The 16466-nt window shown below is 40.2% G+C and overlaps 1 protein-coding gene across 6 annotated transcripts in view; it reads left to right on the forward strand.

The window, feature by feature from the left end:
• The first annotated feature begins 10811 nt into the window (after positions 1-10811).
• Cdon (cell adhesion associated, oncogene regulated) overlaps positions 10812-16466 on the forward strand; it is a 96356-nt gene continuing 90701 nt past the window's right edge. For 2 of the 6 annotated variants that reach the window (XR_002388795.2, XM_004862585.4), the window contains exon 1: positions 10887-11217. The gene's annotated coding sequence lies outside the window, so the exon portion shown is untranslated. Of the gene's footprint in view, positions 10835-10886; positions 11218-11277; positions 14471-16466 lie in introns of those variants that run through there. The other 4 variants (XR_002388796.2, XR_015452416.1, XM_013078823.3 and 1 more) reach the window with 3 other exon arrangements.

The raw sequence follows: 16466 nt of genomic DNA on the forward strand, positions 1-16466 counted from the left end.
CCTTCCGAGGCACCCTCATGCACAGGGGCGGGGGCTCAACCCGATGAGCTCAAAGGGTGCATACAGTCCCCCAAATCATGCCTTTCTGGTTGGTAAAAGAGAAAATCATTTTTCGTTGGTTCAGTTTCTTTGGGACTTAGTTCTCACACCCTCCACTCTGGTCCTTCATCCTAAGGGAAGGCATTTGTGAAGAATGTTAAGCACGCTATCTCCTCAGGCACAACCCTTTAATCAAGGTGGAAGCCCTTTGTGCAGGAGCCTGAGAGAGGCCCAACTGCAGGAGGGGCTAATTGGCTCAGTGTGGAGATTTTGACAAATCCATGAAATGAATACAACAGAGGAGTGGGAAAAGAGGTGTTGCTGAAAGCAGGTGGGGGTCTGGGAAGGAAGGAGGGGCATGTGGACAGGCCCTGCCCAGTCTGGGGCCTTCACACAGGTGGGGGTTGCTAATCTCAGCCCCAGAGATGCTGGTCACCAGGGAGATTACTGGCTTTAGGGCAAGTTGCCAAAGTATGCTGGGCCTTAAGTGTAAATAGCACAAAGTCAAAGGGGTGCTGTGATCTGATAGAGAGACTGAAGGTCCCCCAATCCAGGGAGTTGCTATGGTATCTGAAAATCTGCTCCTGCACAGGGATCCTGGGAAAACCAATTATAAACCTGTTTTCACTTCCTGACAGTTCAGTTTGAATTCCTTCACCTAAACCATTTCAGGAGGAAAACATGCTGAAAAACCTCTGGCCAGTTTACAGTTCCTGCTTCGAGAAACCTCGAGAAAATCTTTTCCCTGACACTTCCTTTGTGGGAGGCACTCCCTGATGCAGGGGGTCAAGGAACAATGCTAATTTGTGAGGAATGGATTGCAAACAGAAGAAAGACAACCTCAAATTTAAATTGTCTTCAATCCCCAGCCACCTCCTCATTCAGGTGTTCCTTCATTTAAGTGTATAGCTCTCTTGTGCACCCACAGACTCCCTACTTGCTTCTTATTTTCTGTCATAAATAGAAAGATCATGTCTGAACTGCTGTGGGACGGGGTCTTTGTCCATTGGGCTGCTGTGACAAAATATTTCAGGTTGGGTAGTTTACAAATGGGGTGCTATGAGAAAAGACCCTGGAACTAACTCTTATCTAGGGCAGACCTGGGAAACTAGATAAGCCAGTGAATCTAGGGGCTCCCCACGGTATTCTTCTGCCATAGTCTGAATTTTGGCCCAGTTTCCCTCTGAATTCACACATTAGAACTTAATACCCAATATGATAGTATGAAGAGGGGGTGTCACTGGTTAGTGATTAAGTCATGAGGGCTCCCCTTGTGAATGGGACTAGTGTCCTTATAACAGAAGCTCCAGTGAGTCCTTTTACCCTTCTGCTATGTGAGGACCCAGCAATAGGCACCATCTTCAAAAAATGAGAGCAGCCCTCACCAGAAGCTGAATCTGCTGGCCCATTGATCTTGGACTTTCCAGCCTCTGGAACTGACAGCAAAATTGTCTTGCCAATGCCCTGGTCGAAGCTCTCTCTAGCACCCTGGAAAGTGATACTGCTGAGACACACAGGGAGGATCAGCAACAAAGAGCTTCCATTTCTTCCAGGAAATCTGGTTCCCAGAAGCCCCATAAACAAATCAACAGTAACCAGGGAACAGGCAAGTGGTCATAAGCTGGTAAAGGACCAGGTCAAGAGGAAAAGAAGAGGGAATTCTGGGAAGCATGGGGTTGATTAAAAGCATGGCACTGAAAAAGACAGAAGGAGCTAGATTTGGTAGAACTTCTCTTTTAAAAGCTGTTAGCGCTGATGCCATTTGTAAATTCTTTTAACTAACCAACAGCAAAGGAAATCCTTGGTTAGGCAATATGAAAGCAAAAGAAAAGGACAGCGACCCAGGAGATGTCCTTGTCTTTTTTTTTTTTTTTTTTTTGGTACTGGGAATCAAACTCAGTATCTTGCGCTTGCGCTGCAGGTGCCGGAACCACTGAGCTAATTCCCCGGCCCTATCCTTGTCTTTTTCTATGTCTGTACTTACGTATTTTATCTAAAAGCACTTATACTGTGTAATGCTCACTACTGGCCAAAGTTATCTAGTGCTCTCAATGGTCTTAATTGATGTCGTTTATGGATAAACAAAGCAAATAATGCCTGTGTAAGTAATGGACAAGACAAGAATTTTTACAAAATTTTTGATGGTGATGATAAAATTATAATATTAGCCATTTTTTATTGATCATGTCCTTGTTATATATATTAATAAAAATAAATTATTTTCTTATTGATTATTCTCGGGCCCATTCTTCATATGCATTATTTCATTTAATCCTCAGAACAGATAGAAGATAGGCACTATTTCAGTTGAAAAAATGGATGTACAATGCATGTTAGATAATTTGTCCAAGGTACAAGTTTTTTTTTTTTTTTTTGGTACCGGGGATCGAACTCTGGACCTTGCACTTGCAAGGCAGGCGTCGGAACCACTGAGCTAAATCCCTGGCTAAGGTACAAATTTTAATAACATTCTTTGCTTCTCACCTAAGAAATATTTTCAGTGAATAAGGAACTACGATTATCCAAACCAAGCTGAGGAATAATATGATCAATCATGTATGAAGTTTCTGTTACATTTTAGGGACTACACAAGGTATGTTATGTACCTCAAGTCCTCAAAACACCCCAGCAACCGACTGTGTATTTGTCCTTGCTTTACTGATGAGAAAATGTTCCCAAGTTCTTATAGCAAACAATGGGACCAATCAGAAGATCTGTTACCTCCAGGGGACTGATGAGGTCAGGCCTGCCTTAGAAGTCAGATATACTGAGGGGTCTTAAATCCTTCAAGCAGCAGCTAAGACATTACATAAAAATCTTGTTGGTCCAACCTACACCAGAGCTGTTAAAGTTGCCAGATTTTGCTCCAACAAGGCCAGTGCCTTTGAATCCTTGAAATAATGTAGCTCATTTTTTCTCTTGAGGAAGAAGGGAAATCCTACCATACAGACTAAGAGATTGGCCCAAGTCCACATAGCAGACAGGAGGATAATGAGGGAGCCGGGAATAAATTATACTGGACAGGTTTCCTAATTCTCAACTCACTGCTTTTTCTATGAGACCATCCAGCCTCAAGTAACTCATTCGTTGGCTGTCTACCCTTTGCAAATATCCCCAATTCCTTGCCATTTGCTTTCAGGTCCTTTGCTTTCTTTCATATTTCAGACAGGGGCTGCTTTGCTGCACATAAATGAGTGACAAGGAAGGTGGCATTGGTATCTGTTCAGCCCCAGGCTTGATTAGAGACCTGTCCTTCCTTCTCTTTCTTGTAAAATGGTCTGCACATTCTTCGCTAGTGTAAAGAAGATGTGGAAAGTCATTTTCTCCTGACTTGGTGTATGGGTAAATTAATCTAGCATTACAAACCCGTAACAGAGTTAGGTGATCTGTGTGTAATAGGTTTAGGCAGTGAGTCTCCAGAGCTTAGCCTGTTCAGCATAAAAAAAGCCATAGAAATCCCTCTCTCCATGAAATCCTCCTGCACACAGTTCAGGAAATGTACAAGACAGTGAGGATGCAGTCAACCTATTGGAATTTCTTTTTGAAGAAAGAAATAGATTGCAGAGGAAAACTGTCGATTGTCAACTTCTAGCCTTGTTAGGAGGTTAGTCATTAGATACCAAATCTTGAAGGCTTGGGGGAGGGTCAGGTCATTTAATAACCTGTCAGTATTAAGTTACATCATAAATAATCAGAACTTCCTGCATATTTAATGGGAACTTCTGTTGTATAAATTTGGAAATCATCCAAATGGAGACAAGCGATTTGTTATTGTTTACCCTCTGGGTCCAACTTATTGTAGGGGTTTGGCTGTTGTCACGAACTTTGTTACTTCAGTAGAGAGTAAAAAGAAAGGCCATGAACCAATTAGCTTATGATCATTTTCATTTCCTTTTTTCAGTTTTAAGTTGGTTAATGCTTTTGTTATATAAATTAGATCAAATAAAATCCAAAGCCATGACCATGAACAAAACGTGAAATTGCTGCTTAGTTTGTAAACTTTTAGCAGATTGAGTCAGTTTGATAATCAACTGTTACCACAGTTACTTAAACTAAATGGGATACTTTCTGACATTGGGCACAACTTTCAGATCATTTCTAGACCTAGAATATTCTAAAGACTCGTAACACTAATTTGAGTTGGCATCAAATTCCATACAGTAAGATATGAGTTTCTACCGGTTAAGGGGAATCCATAATTAAAGTTCCATAAACCATAAGATCCAAAACAGATGTAAAGATTGTTAGTATTATGACCCAAAGAATAAAGTTCCAAGTTCTTACCCACAATTCACCCCCACCCCCACCCCCACACAGCTGCAATCTGTCTACCAACTTCATCTGTCACTGCTTTTCTGCACCAAATGCTTTGCTCCAGTCACAGGGCCACTTGCTGTCCAAAGCATCCCATCTGTGATCCTGCATCCTCTCCTTGGCCCCAATTCTTCCTTGGGCATGGTCCCTATTTGCTTCTAAGTCTTTCCAGGCTTCTGGGCTTATGCTGAATTCTCCTTCCTTTTTGAAGCCTTTCTTTCCCAACTCAATTAGATGTTTCTTTTCCCTTTCTTTTCTTTCTTTCTTTCTTTCTTTCTTTCTTTCTTTCTTTCTTTCTTTCTTTCTTTCTTTCTTTCTTTCTTTCTTTCCTTCTCTCTCTCTCTCTCTCTCTCTCTCTCTCTCTCTCTCTCTCTCTCTCTCTCTCTCTCTCTCTCTCTCTTTCTTCTTTCTCTCTTTTTTCAGAAAGGGTCTCACTATGTAGCCCATACTGGCCTTGAACTCAAGGTGATCCTCCTGTTTCAGCCTTGTCAGTGCTGGGATTACATGTGTGCACTATCATAGGTGACTGGAAGTTATTTCTGAAGTTACCATTTGCTGAGGGATTGGACACATGTCTCATTTAGGGCTTGAAATGGAGGTTGGTAGAGTTTGAATCTTGAACGGCCACTAAGGCCTATGTGTTGCAGGCTTGGTAGCCAGCCTATAGCACTATTGGGAGGCTGTGGAATCTTTAGGAGGTAGGCCTAGAAGAAGGAAGTTAGGTCATTGGGGTCATACCCTTAAAGGGGACATTGGAAACCCAGCCCGTTCTTGTTGCTCTCTTTGCTTCCTGATTACCATGAGGTGAACAGGCCTCTTCTGCCACATACTCCTTCCATATTCTTGTCCTGTGCTGCTGCAGGTCCAAAGTCACAGGGCTAAGGAACCATAGACTGCAAAGTTTGAAACTATGTACCAAAACAAGCCTTTTCTTTTATTAAGTTGATTATCTCAAGTATTTTGTCACAGTGATGGGAAGCTGACTAATACAAAGGTATGGTTTTCATACTAATTTTTGTTTGTTTTGGATAAGTAACTCATTTATATGGTTCAAAAATCAAGTTTTTTTGCAAAGCTATAAATTAAAAAGTACCAATACCTGTGTTGGTTGGCTCTATGATCCACTTTTTACCATAGATAATCATTTTTAAAGATATTCTTTGTATCCTTCCAAGGGCTCTTTATGTAAAAGATCAGCAAATCCAAATACATATTCTTAGTTTCTCCCTCTTACAAAAATGGAACATAATGTTATATACATTATCTTGCATCTATGTCTCTGTCTTCCTTTCCCTCCCTCCCTCTCTCCCTTCCTTCCTTCCTTTTTCTTTTATTTTCCATTTGAAAATATATCCTAGAGTATTTTCTGTAGTGGTTCTCTGAGATTTTCTTTTGTCAGCTACATGGTACTTCACTGTGTGGGTGGATATCATTCATTTTTAGAAACATTTTTAATTGACAAATAATTGTGTATATTTATAGGCTACAAGGTGATGTTTTGATCTATGTATACATTGTAGAGAGATTTAATCAAGCTAATTAACATGTCTATCACCTCACCAATTTATAATTATTTTTCTTGTCTGGAGAATGTTAAAAAATCTATTCTTTTTAGATTCATCATTTATAATTATACATGTTTATAGAGTATAAAATATATGTATATCTGGCATATTTATCAAATCATGGTAGGATTATTATTTTTGTGGTAAGAACATTTCCAAGTAGCTCTTGTAACTATTCTGAAATATATAACACCTTATGGTTAATTATAGTCACCCAGTGTGCAGTAGAACACTTGAACTTATTTCTCCGATTTAATTGTGACTGTATCAGTTAGCATCCTTTTCTTTTTGACCTCTTCTATCTCCCCTTCCCTAGTCTCTGGTAACCACCATTCTACTCTTTTCTTTGAGATCAGCTTTATTTAGATTTCACACATGAGTGAGGTCATGTGGTGTTTGTCTTTCTGTGCCTGGGTTATAAAAATCTATTCTTACTTAGCTCAGGGGCATCATGCCTGCCTTGCAAGGTCCAGAGTTCGATCCCCGGTACAAAAAAAAAAAAAAAAATCTATTCTTTGGGGGAATTTTGCAATACACAACAGATTGTTATTAACCTAGGTTAGCACGCAGTGCAAAAGATCACTGGAACTTACCCTCTTTGCTTTCCCAATCCCTCTCCTTCACCCTCACCCAGGCTCTGGTGACCACTTTCCTGTCCTATTTCTATAAGACTGATTTTTTTCAGATTTCACATATAAATAAGATCATATAGTATTTGTTTTTATATTCCTGGTTTATTTCACTTAGCACAATGACCTCCAGTTCCATCCATGTGATTGGGAATAAAAGGATCTCCCTCCCTCCCCTCCTTCTCTCCTCCCCTCCGCTTTTCCCTCCCCCCTTTCTTCATTCTTTCTTTCTTTGTGGTATTGTATTCCATTGTGCACATATACCACATTTTCTTGTCCACTCATCCATTGATGGACATTTATTGTATGTTGCTCCCATATCTTGACTTTTGTGAATAATACTAAAACAATTATGGAGTGCAGATATCTCTTCAACATACTGATTTCAAACCCTTTCAAATCACAGAAGTGGGATTGCTGGATCATATAGTAATTCTATTTTTGTTTTTTGAAGAACTTCCATACCATTTTCCACAATGGATGTACTAATTTACATTCCCATCAACAGCACAAACAGAGTACAGGGATTCCCTTTTCTTCATATCCTTGCCAAAATTGTTATTTGCCTTTTTGGTAAAAGGAATTCTAACAGATATAGTTGATATCTCATTGTGGTTTTAATTTACATTTCTCTGATAAGTAAAGATGTTAAACATTTTTTTTTCATAAACCTGTCGGTCATTCATTTATTATAAGAAATTTCTGCTCAAATTCTTTGCTCATTTTAAAATCATTTGTTTTTGAGTTGAATTCCCCATATATTTTGGGTATTATCCTCTTATCAGTTCTATGGTTTGCAAATATTTTCTCCCAATCTATAGGTTGACTCTTCATTCTGTTGTTTCTTTTGTTGTGCAGACAACTTTGGTTTCATGCAATTCCATTAGTTTATTTTTGCTTTTGTTGCCTATGGTTTTTTAATGCTTTCCAAGAAATCATTGCCTGGACCAAATACTGGAGCCTTCCTCCTGTTTTTCTTTAGTAGCTTTATGTTTTCAGTATGACTTTTAAATCTTTTATCGACTTCAAGGTGATTTTTGCATATAGTGTGAGGTAAAAGTTCAATTTTGTTTTTTCGCATGGAAGTGTCCAGTTTCCCCAACATTATTTATTGAAGAGACTGTTGTTTCCCTATTGTATGTTCTTGGCACCTTTGTCGAATAATCAATTGACCATAAAGGCTTGTGTTTATTTTTAGGCTTTCTATCCTGTTCTATTGGTCAATGGTCTGTTTTTATGCTAGTCCATGTGGTTCTGATTACAATAACTTTAATATATTTTGAAATCAGGGAGTTCTGATGCCTTCATGTTTGTTCTTTTTACTTAAGATTGTTTTGGCTATCCAGGGACTTTTCTAGTTCTGTATGAATTTTAGGATTTTTCCTCTATTTCTCTGAAAAATAATATTGGAGTTTTGATATGAATTGCATTAAACCTATACAATGTTTTGGCTAGTAATTTTTAACATTAATTCTTCTAGTCCATGAACATAGAATATCTATTTATTTGTGTCTTCTTTAATTTCCTTCATTAATGTTTAGTCGTTCTCGCCATAAAGATCTTCACTCTGGCTAAATTTACTCTGAAGTATTTTCTTTCTTATTTTTTGATGCTATTGTAAATGGGATTTTCTTAATTTCTTTTTCTCACAGCTTAGTGTATAGAAGTGCTATTTATTTTTGTATGTTAATTTTATAATCTCCAGTCTTACTAAATTTATCAATTCTAACAGTCTTTTTTTGGTGGAAACTTTAGTTTTTTATATATAAGATCATGCCATCAGTGAACAGAGATTATTTCACTACTTTTCCTACATTTCCTTCCCTTCCTCTCTTTTCCTTTTCCTCCCTCCAATCTCCCCTCCCTCCCTCTCTGGTTCTACCCTTTCATCTTTTGCTGTCCACTCCTTCTATCCCTTTAAGATTTCTTTTGGGAAGCCTTTTTTGGCAAGAGTTACTCCTAAAGTCCAGACAGGATTGGCTCCACTGCTCTTTATGTGCCCATAGTTCCCTGTTCATTGGATTGAGGATGTTTCAGTGAACTTATCCATTTATCTGTCTATATCTCAATTAGATTATGAGTCTCTGAAGCTTGTGGCTTCAGAGGATCAGGGACTTGGGAAGTAAGGAAGAGACCACATAGGTTCCCACACCTATCTGAAGAATCAGACTGAACACCTGTCACAGTTTTATGAGTCCTGTGAGGGGACAACATGTTCTCCGTGGACATTCCCAAATTTAGATTTGGCAATTAAAATCCTGCAGAGATTTCCGATAACTGTGAGCTGCAAATACCTTAAAAATAATAGATTGATGATTTCCTTTATTTCCTAGAATTTCATTTATATTTTGTTTACATTTTAGAATGTATTTGTCCTTACTTAATTTAAAATGATGAATCTAGTTTGAATCAGCTGCATTTATTTGTATTAATGCTAATTTTCCCATCAAAATTTGCCTGTGGAACATATACAGTTCTTAATTTTAAAATGTCAGTTCTTAAAATATACTTTATGAAGCTATTGTCAGCTTCTGTTTCAAAATGTAATCAACATATAACTATATTGGTATTAGAAAATATTTGTTTTTTAAAAATATATTGATGTATGATAAAGATGATCTAATTTGTGAATGCAAAAACTTTTTTCTATAAAATTTATTTTCAATAAAAATTATTTTTCTATACTCCTCTGCCTAGCATGGCATGGAGTAGATACTCTACAAACACCTTTAAAGTAAAGGCATTTACTTTACAGATAAGGCAGAGAGGTGTAATCAATATCAATAAAAGTATGATTACTTCTCAGGCTTGACTGTGAGTAGGCATAGTGATATTTGGACAGCACTGCGAATTAGGTGGGAGAGAGAGTGGGGCTGGGTGTGTCCAAAGTCAACCGAGTCCCAAGAGAAGCTGGTTTCTGTAGCAGAGCTTCTGTAGGTCAGTGGGGAAGGCTGGGATTCTAACAGAGAGCCCTGAGGGACAGGGCTCAAGATCTGTTGCAAGATATCCATAGGCACAAACCTCTCATTTCAGTTAAACCTTTTATATTTATGGAAGTTTTATTTTTGGATGAAAAATCGTTTACTATACCCGTTAATAACATATGGATTCTGTCTGAATAAGTTAAAAAACAAAACAAAACAAAACAATGGAAGACAAGCCAGAATTAGATTTTCTTTTTTTGCCTCTCCTACACTGATACTTCTTTGCAGGTGCTTTCACGAAGACCCTGGATCTAGCTAGAGTAGAAAAGGTAGAATGGTGTATTTCACCTGAAGTTCAGTACTGAGTATTTATGAACTTCAAGTCTCACTAGGGCTTCTTTTGCAGTTAAACTAATGTTGTGGGATAAAAGAGACAGGAGAGATCACTGGGACTCAGGATTTATTAGGTGCACCTTGACTCAGGAGACTGCTTTCTAAAAAGAAAACTGATTTTTAAGTTCTGCTTTAGTAATTAGTAAGTAATAATGATAATGATAAAGAGAATGAACTGATGATGATGATGATGATGATGATGATGATGATGATGATGAGTAATGTAGTCATATAGAAGTTACAATTCTCAGATGCCCGTGTGGCTGGTAATTTCATATTTGGTATCATATTTGTTCTCCACTACATTTCTGTTTTGAACCACTAAAGTGCAGTACGATCAAATAAGTTGGGGCAGGTCCAAGGGACAAGTCAGGAAGCCTGTGGGGCCAAAGGCCAAGCTGGATTTACCAAGCCATACTGAGTCTTTTCTAGTGTATAAAGAACTGCTACCTGCTATCGGTTAAGGGAAGGCCGGGAGGGTGCGTGGGGAATAGCTGACAGGCGAGGAGAGATAGGACGGTCTCTAGGTAAAAGGCCAGCGGAGGGATGGACAGGCTGTTCCAGAGTTTAGGTAGGAGGGCTGGAGCGGGAGCGGGGGGCGGGAACACCGGGGAAAGTGCGGATCATTTGTGTACAAGCCAGAAAAGCCGCCTCTCCTGGGAAAGTACAGTAAAGGTGAGGGGAAAGTGAGTGTGGACAATACGGACATCTCCGTGACTCGCTGAGGCAGCTCGTCCTCAGCCGTCTTACATGGAAGCAGCGCCTCTTCTGTGCTAGCCTGGAATGGGGTCGCGCTACAGCAAGTGGACAGGTGAAGCGGCGCAGCTCCTGAGCAGGGTGTCCTCCCCTCGGCGCCTTGGTACGGCCCGGCCCCGGCCGCTGATCTGGCAAGCTGCGCGCGCACCCTGCGGCGGGGCGCCGGCCGGCGGGGAGCACGGCCTCTGCTGCCAGTCCGCCCGCCGGAGTCTAGGTCAGGCTCTCTCTTCCGCGCCTCGCGCACTCCTTACCAGCTCCTTACCGGCTTGGCGCCCGCCTGCTCGCGCGTCCCCGCGCCTGGCAGGGAGGAGCGCCGCCGCGGGGGCGCGCCCCGTGACTCCGCCCCCACTCCCCTCCCCTCAGCCCGGGTGCCCGGCTCCCGCTGCTCGGTGCGAGGAGACCCGGGACTCCACGCCCGCCCCAGCTCCCCCTCCCCGGCGCGCGTGGCGCCGCGCCCTCCCGCCGCCCGGCCCGGTGTATGGAGGGGCCTGTTCGGATCGCCGCAGCCGCCGCCCGCGCGCGGGGATGACCTGGGGGTGGCTTTTGGAGCCGGCTACCGCGCAGGAGGTCTGGGGGCTTACCCGGCCCCGCCGAGAGGTGCGGGGGCGGGGGTCCCGCGGCAGGGGCGGAGAGGGGCGGCCGCGCGGCTCGGGAGTGGGGACGGAGAAGGCTGCCCGAGGGCGCGGGGTGGGAAGGGAGCCCCGGGGTCCGCGTCCTCGGCTGTCGGAGCCACCTCGAGGGAGGAGGCGGGGTGAGGTGTCAGTGACACGCCGGAATCCGGCTCTGAGGATGATCTCCGCGGGGCAGGTGGGATCCCGCGGAGGTGGGGGGGACGCCAGCGGTTTTTCCCTAGGGAGCTGGGTCCACCGCCCCTCTCAGCCCCGCAGAGTCCCCGCGAGAGACAGTGATTTATGTGTAGGGAGAAGCAGGAGAAATTTCCTGCACAATGTATCTTTCTCTGCCTTCTTAGACTCAGTGACTTCCCAGCCCCAGGGAGTGTATTTTGCCTTCTTTTCTGTAAAGCTTGCTGTGGATTTCATTATCATTTGCTAAATACATTACAGCTCGCTATTTATTTCAGACTGCAGCTTCCAGACCTTTGTTGCTTTCTCTCCACATCTAGGAATTCGAGTAATAAATCACTGAGAGGAGTAGATGGACTCCCTTGCCCTTCCCTTCATTGTTCTGCCTAACCCCACCAAATCAGGTGGAAGGTCTCGGAAAGGAGCTCTCCCACAAAATGCCTGCCTTTCCTGGTGGGGACGACAGAGGGTGGCAGGTGCTCCGAGGCTAGGCGGCGGGATCTGGAATCTAGGGAACTTCATGAACAGAAAGTCAGCCTTTGTGCCCTAAATCAGACACCTTGAAAAACTAGATTACAAAAAACGTAATGTGAGATTCACTCTCAGGCCAATGACAGCAAAGATGAAAGAAGCCAAGTTGATTCTGATTCCATGCTTCACTGATAGCATAACTTTCAGATTCTCAACTGACATTTAGCACACCTAATGGACTCAGCGAGGAAAACTGGGGAGGGGGCTACAGAGCACATGCAGTTATTTTAGTATAATTCTAGACATTCTATTACATCTTATAGCTCTTCCCTCCCGTCCAATAGTCTATTTTTAGAAAATGTTGAGTTCAGTAGTTTTGGGATAAGATTATAGAAAACCGGAAAATTTCTGGAAATTTAAAATTAGTGCTTAACTAGAAAGAATTCTTAGGAACCCAAAGAGGCACCAAATATTGAAGCCTCTGTTATGCACATGTTGAAATAAACTGCCACATACTTTGAGTTATATGAGAAGGATGGAGAAAACCTGTTTCATTTTGTAAAGACGTGCCCTGGGTGTATGTTTGGCAGCGTGTAGAGCAGAAACATTTATATTTCTATAAAACACACGCATACAAATGTATATTGTTTAACTTTCATGCAAAAACTCGGATACAGTATTTGGGAAATCTGTCTTTGTTTGAATAGTTCAGTCAACCAGGAAAATCAGTTACTAGAGGTACTGTGCTATTGTTTGTGTAGTAACTCACTTGGGATCCTTTGATTGATTGCTATGGTTCTCATCAACCTCCTCTTCCTTGCAAAGTACTTAAACAGCCCTAACTCTCAAGCGGGAAGTACAAAGAACCCTTAGGACTTGGAGCATACTGATTCAGCTTGTGTAGGTTGCCTTCTAAATCTGTCTTGTGCCTTGCCTTCTTTGCAGGTGGTTTGACTTTTCATAAAAGGAATTAAGTTCATTTTAAGATAGGGCTCCCCCCCAACCCCTTCCTCAAGATACATATAGATGAAGGCTGCGTGTAGGAAAGAGTTTCTGTCATAGGGCTTTGCTTAAAGAGATCAGGTAAAAATTAATAGCTATTTCTCATGCTTTCTTGTTATTTTCCTACTCTGCATACTTTCATTGCTTTGTAAACAGTTTCATTTATGGTTTTGTTAAAATATAAATGAAGTAAAAGTTTTCTCCTCCCAAAATGTTTCTTTTGTGAACATGTAGCTTAAAAATTGGTGTTGTGTCTAAGTAAAATGATAAGGAAATGATTTCAAGAATTAAAAACTATCAGTGAAGTTAAGGAGGGGATAGGAAATAAAGAATAATTAATTGAAAAGTTTGTTGTTTTAATGTGTAATTATATTAGCTAACACCCTGTGTGATCGCCATGGGTACTATGTAGGAGTAATAGGATACCAAGTTACAAGTGTAGATGAATTGCCTACCAGCTAGTCTTTAGATAAATGATCTTACTACTTAATACAAACTACTTAAATTACAAACGGAATTTGGAATCTGGCTGCTGAATATACTGCTTTGAAGAACTTGCTTTTGTAGTGTTATTTTGATTGGTGCTTTTTTTGAGAAATTTTATTAATTTGTATGGAATTAGAAAATGTCTTATTGTTTTTATTTAAATTTTTGCATTGTACATGAAAGTTGCATGTGATTTTTTTTTTTTTGGTGTATTTTTCATGAGTTCACCAATTCACAAGAGGATAGGGAGGAGGGCTTTACTTGATTGTTTCCTATTAAAATAAGGAATGGTGTATGGAATATACTTAATGTCACTTTTAAAATACTGGATTACAATGAAATGAAAACCTGGTTTGTTGAGGTTTTTTTAATCCTTCAAGTTTTCTCTCACTCTTAGTGCTGTTTTCCTCCATTGTCAGGTTTAAAACATACAGTATCATTGTCATCTGTCCCTTGAATAATGGTCCTGAGGTGATATTATTAATGTGGCTTTTTAAAATCAAACTAATTATACTTGCCTAAAAGAGCCACATGTGTGTGATTCTAGCTGCCTGGTGCCTTTTGAGAGCCCTGGAGACAAGCTAGTGAATAGAGCTGAAAATTCATTCTGTATTTGATTAAATGGAACAGACTCGCTGCTCCTTACCCCAGCAGGGGCTATGAGATCTCTTGATCCCCGAAGCGGCTCCAAGACCCTGGGAATTCCATTAGCGAGTACCTGAGGAATTTCTGCCCTGCAGTGCCTTTTTTGTATGTGGTGTGTGTGTGCGCACGTGCGTGTGCGTGCATGCATGTGTGCTTGTGTGTGTGTGTGTAGAGGGAGTGGAGCAGCGTAGTGATTGGGAGGACATGGGGGGAGTGGCTGCTTTAGAAGGCTCCATATGTTAGATCTGAAATCAAGGCATGACCTAACAGCTTATCTTGTAAGAGAAAAGCCCAACCTAAAGGCACATTGCTAGTAGAGACTTTATTATAAGCAGGATTGTGGTGATGTGTTTTTACCACTGAAGTGAACCCCAGTGTCAGTACGGAAAGACACTTCTCTGCTTTCCCCTCTGTAGCACAAGCATATACACGTTGCAGACCTGGTAAGTTTTCTTTGAATGATCTTTTGATAAATATGTAAAATTGTATTGCAGTTTGGTCTTGCCTATAAGAGTTGATGTATAGTGTGATAACTCTTAAGCTTTGAAAGCAAAGTCAGACTTTTACGGAGATGAAATGCTTGTGGGAATAGGCATATTTTAGTTTATGCTTTTGTTTTGATATGGTTTATTGTGTTTTTGTTACGTTGTTACATAATTTAAATTCCTTTAGCATATACCTCTCTTTTCAGTTGGTTCTAATTCTATCAGATTTCTAGTATTTTCGAGACATTGCTTTGTAGACTTGCAGCCCCACGAAAAACAAAAACATGCTGTAAAATCTTTGGAGTAAAAATTTTGAGAAATATTAACATATTTTCTCCTCGCCCCCCTTGCCCCAAATAGTTTTTGGAAATATTTTTTCAGAGTATTACGCAGTTTATTTCTTATGTACTTTTCAAGGAGGACCAGTTCTAAATGGTGTGGTGATATAGTTAATTGATTTTCATCTGAGAATGTGGAGTCCAGTGCTAATAGTTTTCAACTAATGCAGAAGGCAGTAACATTTTTGATGATTAATTTTATTTTTTTTTGCTAAAGTCATGTTGTATATAGTACATAGTTCTTTTCATCCTATTCTTTTGTAGTTCTGTACTCAGTTTTCGTCACAATACAATGTGTTTCAAAAAAAGAAGCCTTTTAGAAAACATGTTTAATTTTTTCCATCTTAATCCTGGGCATGCTTCCTACTAGTACTGCAACATTGAAAGGACTGTCAGATGAATTGGGTAAACACTGAGGTTAGTGCCTGTCTTGGTTCACACATTAGTTGCTTTAGAGTGTGCTATATTTTGATGGCTAGAGATAATTGAAAAAAGAAAAGTACTCTAGAATGTTTTGTTCTACTGTATGTGAGTAGGAACTTCAGTTCTTGGGAGCCAGTGGTTTGCCTTTTAAAAGAGGAACCACATATGTACTCGTTATATTATTGACTTAGGTTACATGGTCTCCTTGTTTTGTGGCTTGGATCTATTTTATTTTTGCTTGGATTGATTTTATTTTTGTATTACCGTAATACAAACAGAAAACTAAGAAGTTGATATAGAGCATGTTTTCAGTTCTTTTATAGACCAGCTTACCTCTCGTTATTTGTATGAACTTGGGCAATGATCTTGACCTAGTCTTGGGTTCTTTATCTGTAAAATGGGGATAAAATCAACTATAGCTCTTCCACTGTGGGGGGGATTCAGTCAGATAATGAAATTAAAACATTTGGCAAACAGTAAAGCCTTTATAAATGTAGCTGCTGATATTTGCTGTTATTTGCAGGAACTCCTCTGCCTATTAGTGTTCTACTTTGATTTAGAAGCAATTACTTTGAAGTACTAAATAATGAGGAATGAATGTGGCACTTGTAACTGCTGTAGTCTTGGTGTGTTAAAGTTTTCTTAAATTTCTAGTTGAAACTAAGAAAGGACTTGGAAGCAATGTATTGCATTTTTTCCAATGAAGGATAAATGTAACAGTATACATATACAAGTGTATAGCATATATGCACAAGTGAACAGCCACATGAATTGTTCTATATGCACACACCTATGGTGATCATTATCCGATCAACTAGCATTTCTTTAATCTCAGAAGGCTCCCTGGTACCCTTTCTCAGTCCTCTCTCTCCTTTGTAGGCAATGACTGGTCTGACCAATCTCAACTATAGATAATAAGTTTTGCCTGTTCATGAATTTTATGAAAATGGACTCATACTGGCACTCCCGTGTCTACTTTCCTGCACCTCTCATTATATCTGTGAGATTTCTTTGTTATATAAAGTACTAATTCATGCTTTTACATAATCATAGAGTCTTTTATGTGTTTTGAAATTTGTAGTTCATTTTATTGGCACATTGAGTGAAAAAAGAAACTAACAACATTTCTTTCTAAATTATTAGCAAATCAGATTCTAGTGGTTATCTTAGAAAAATAACCATAACTTCATCTT

The sequence above is a fragment of the Heterocephalus glaber genome, unplaced genomic scaffold, assembly GCF_053883595.1.
Source record: "Heterocephalus glaber isolate CG9 unplaced genomic scaffold, H.glaber_assembly_v1.0 deba00001446, whole genome shotgun sequence".
In the NCBI taxonomy this organism is placed as follows: Eukaryota; Metazoa; Chordata; class Mammalia; order Rodentia; family Bathyergidae; genus Heterocephalus; species Heterocephalus glaber.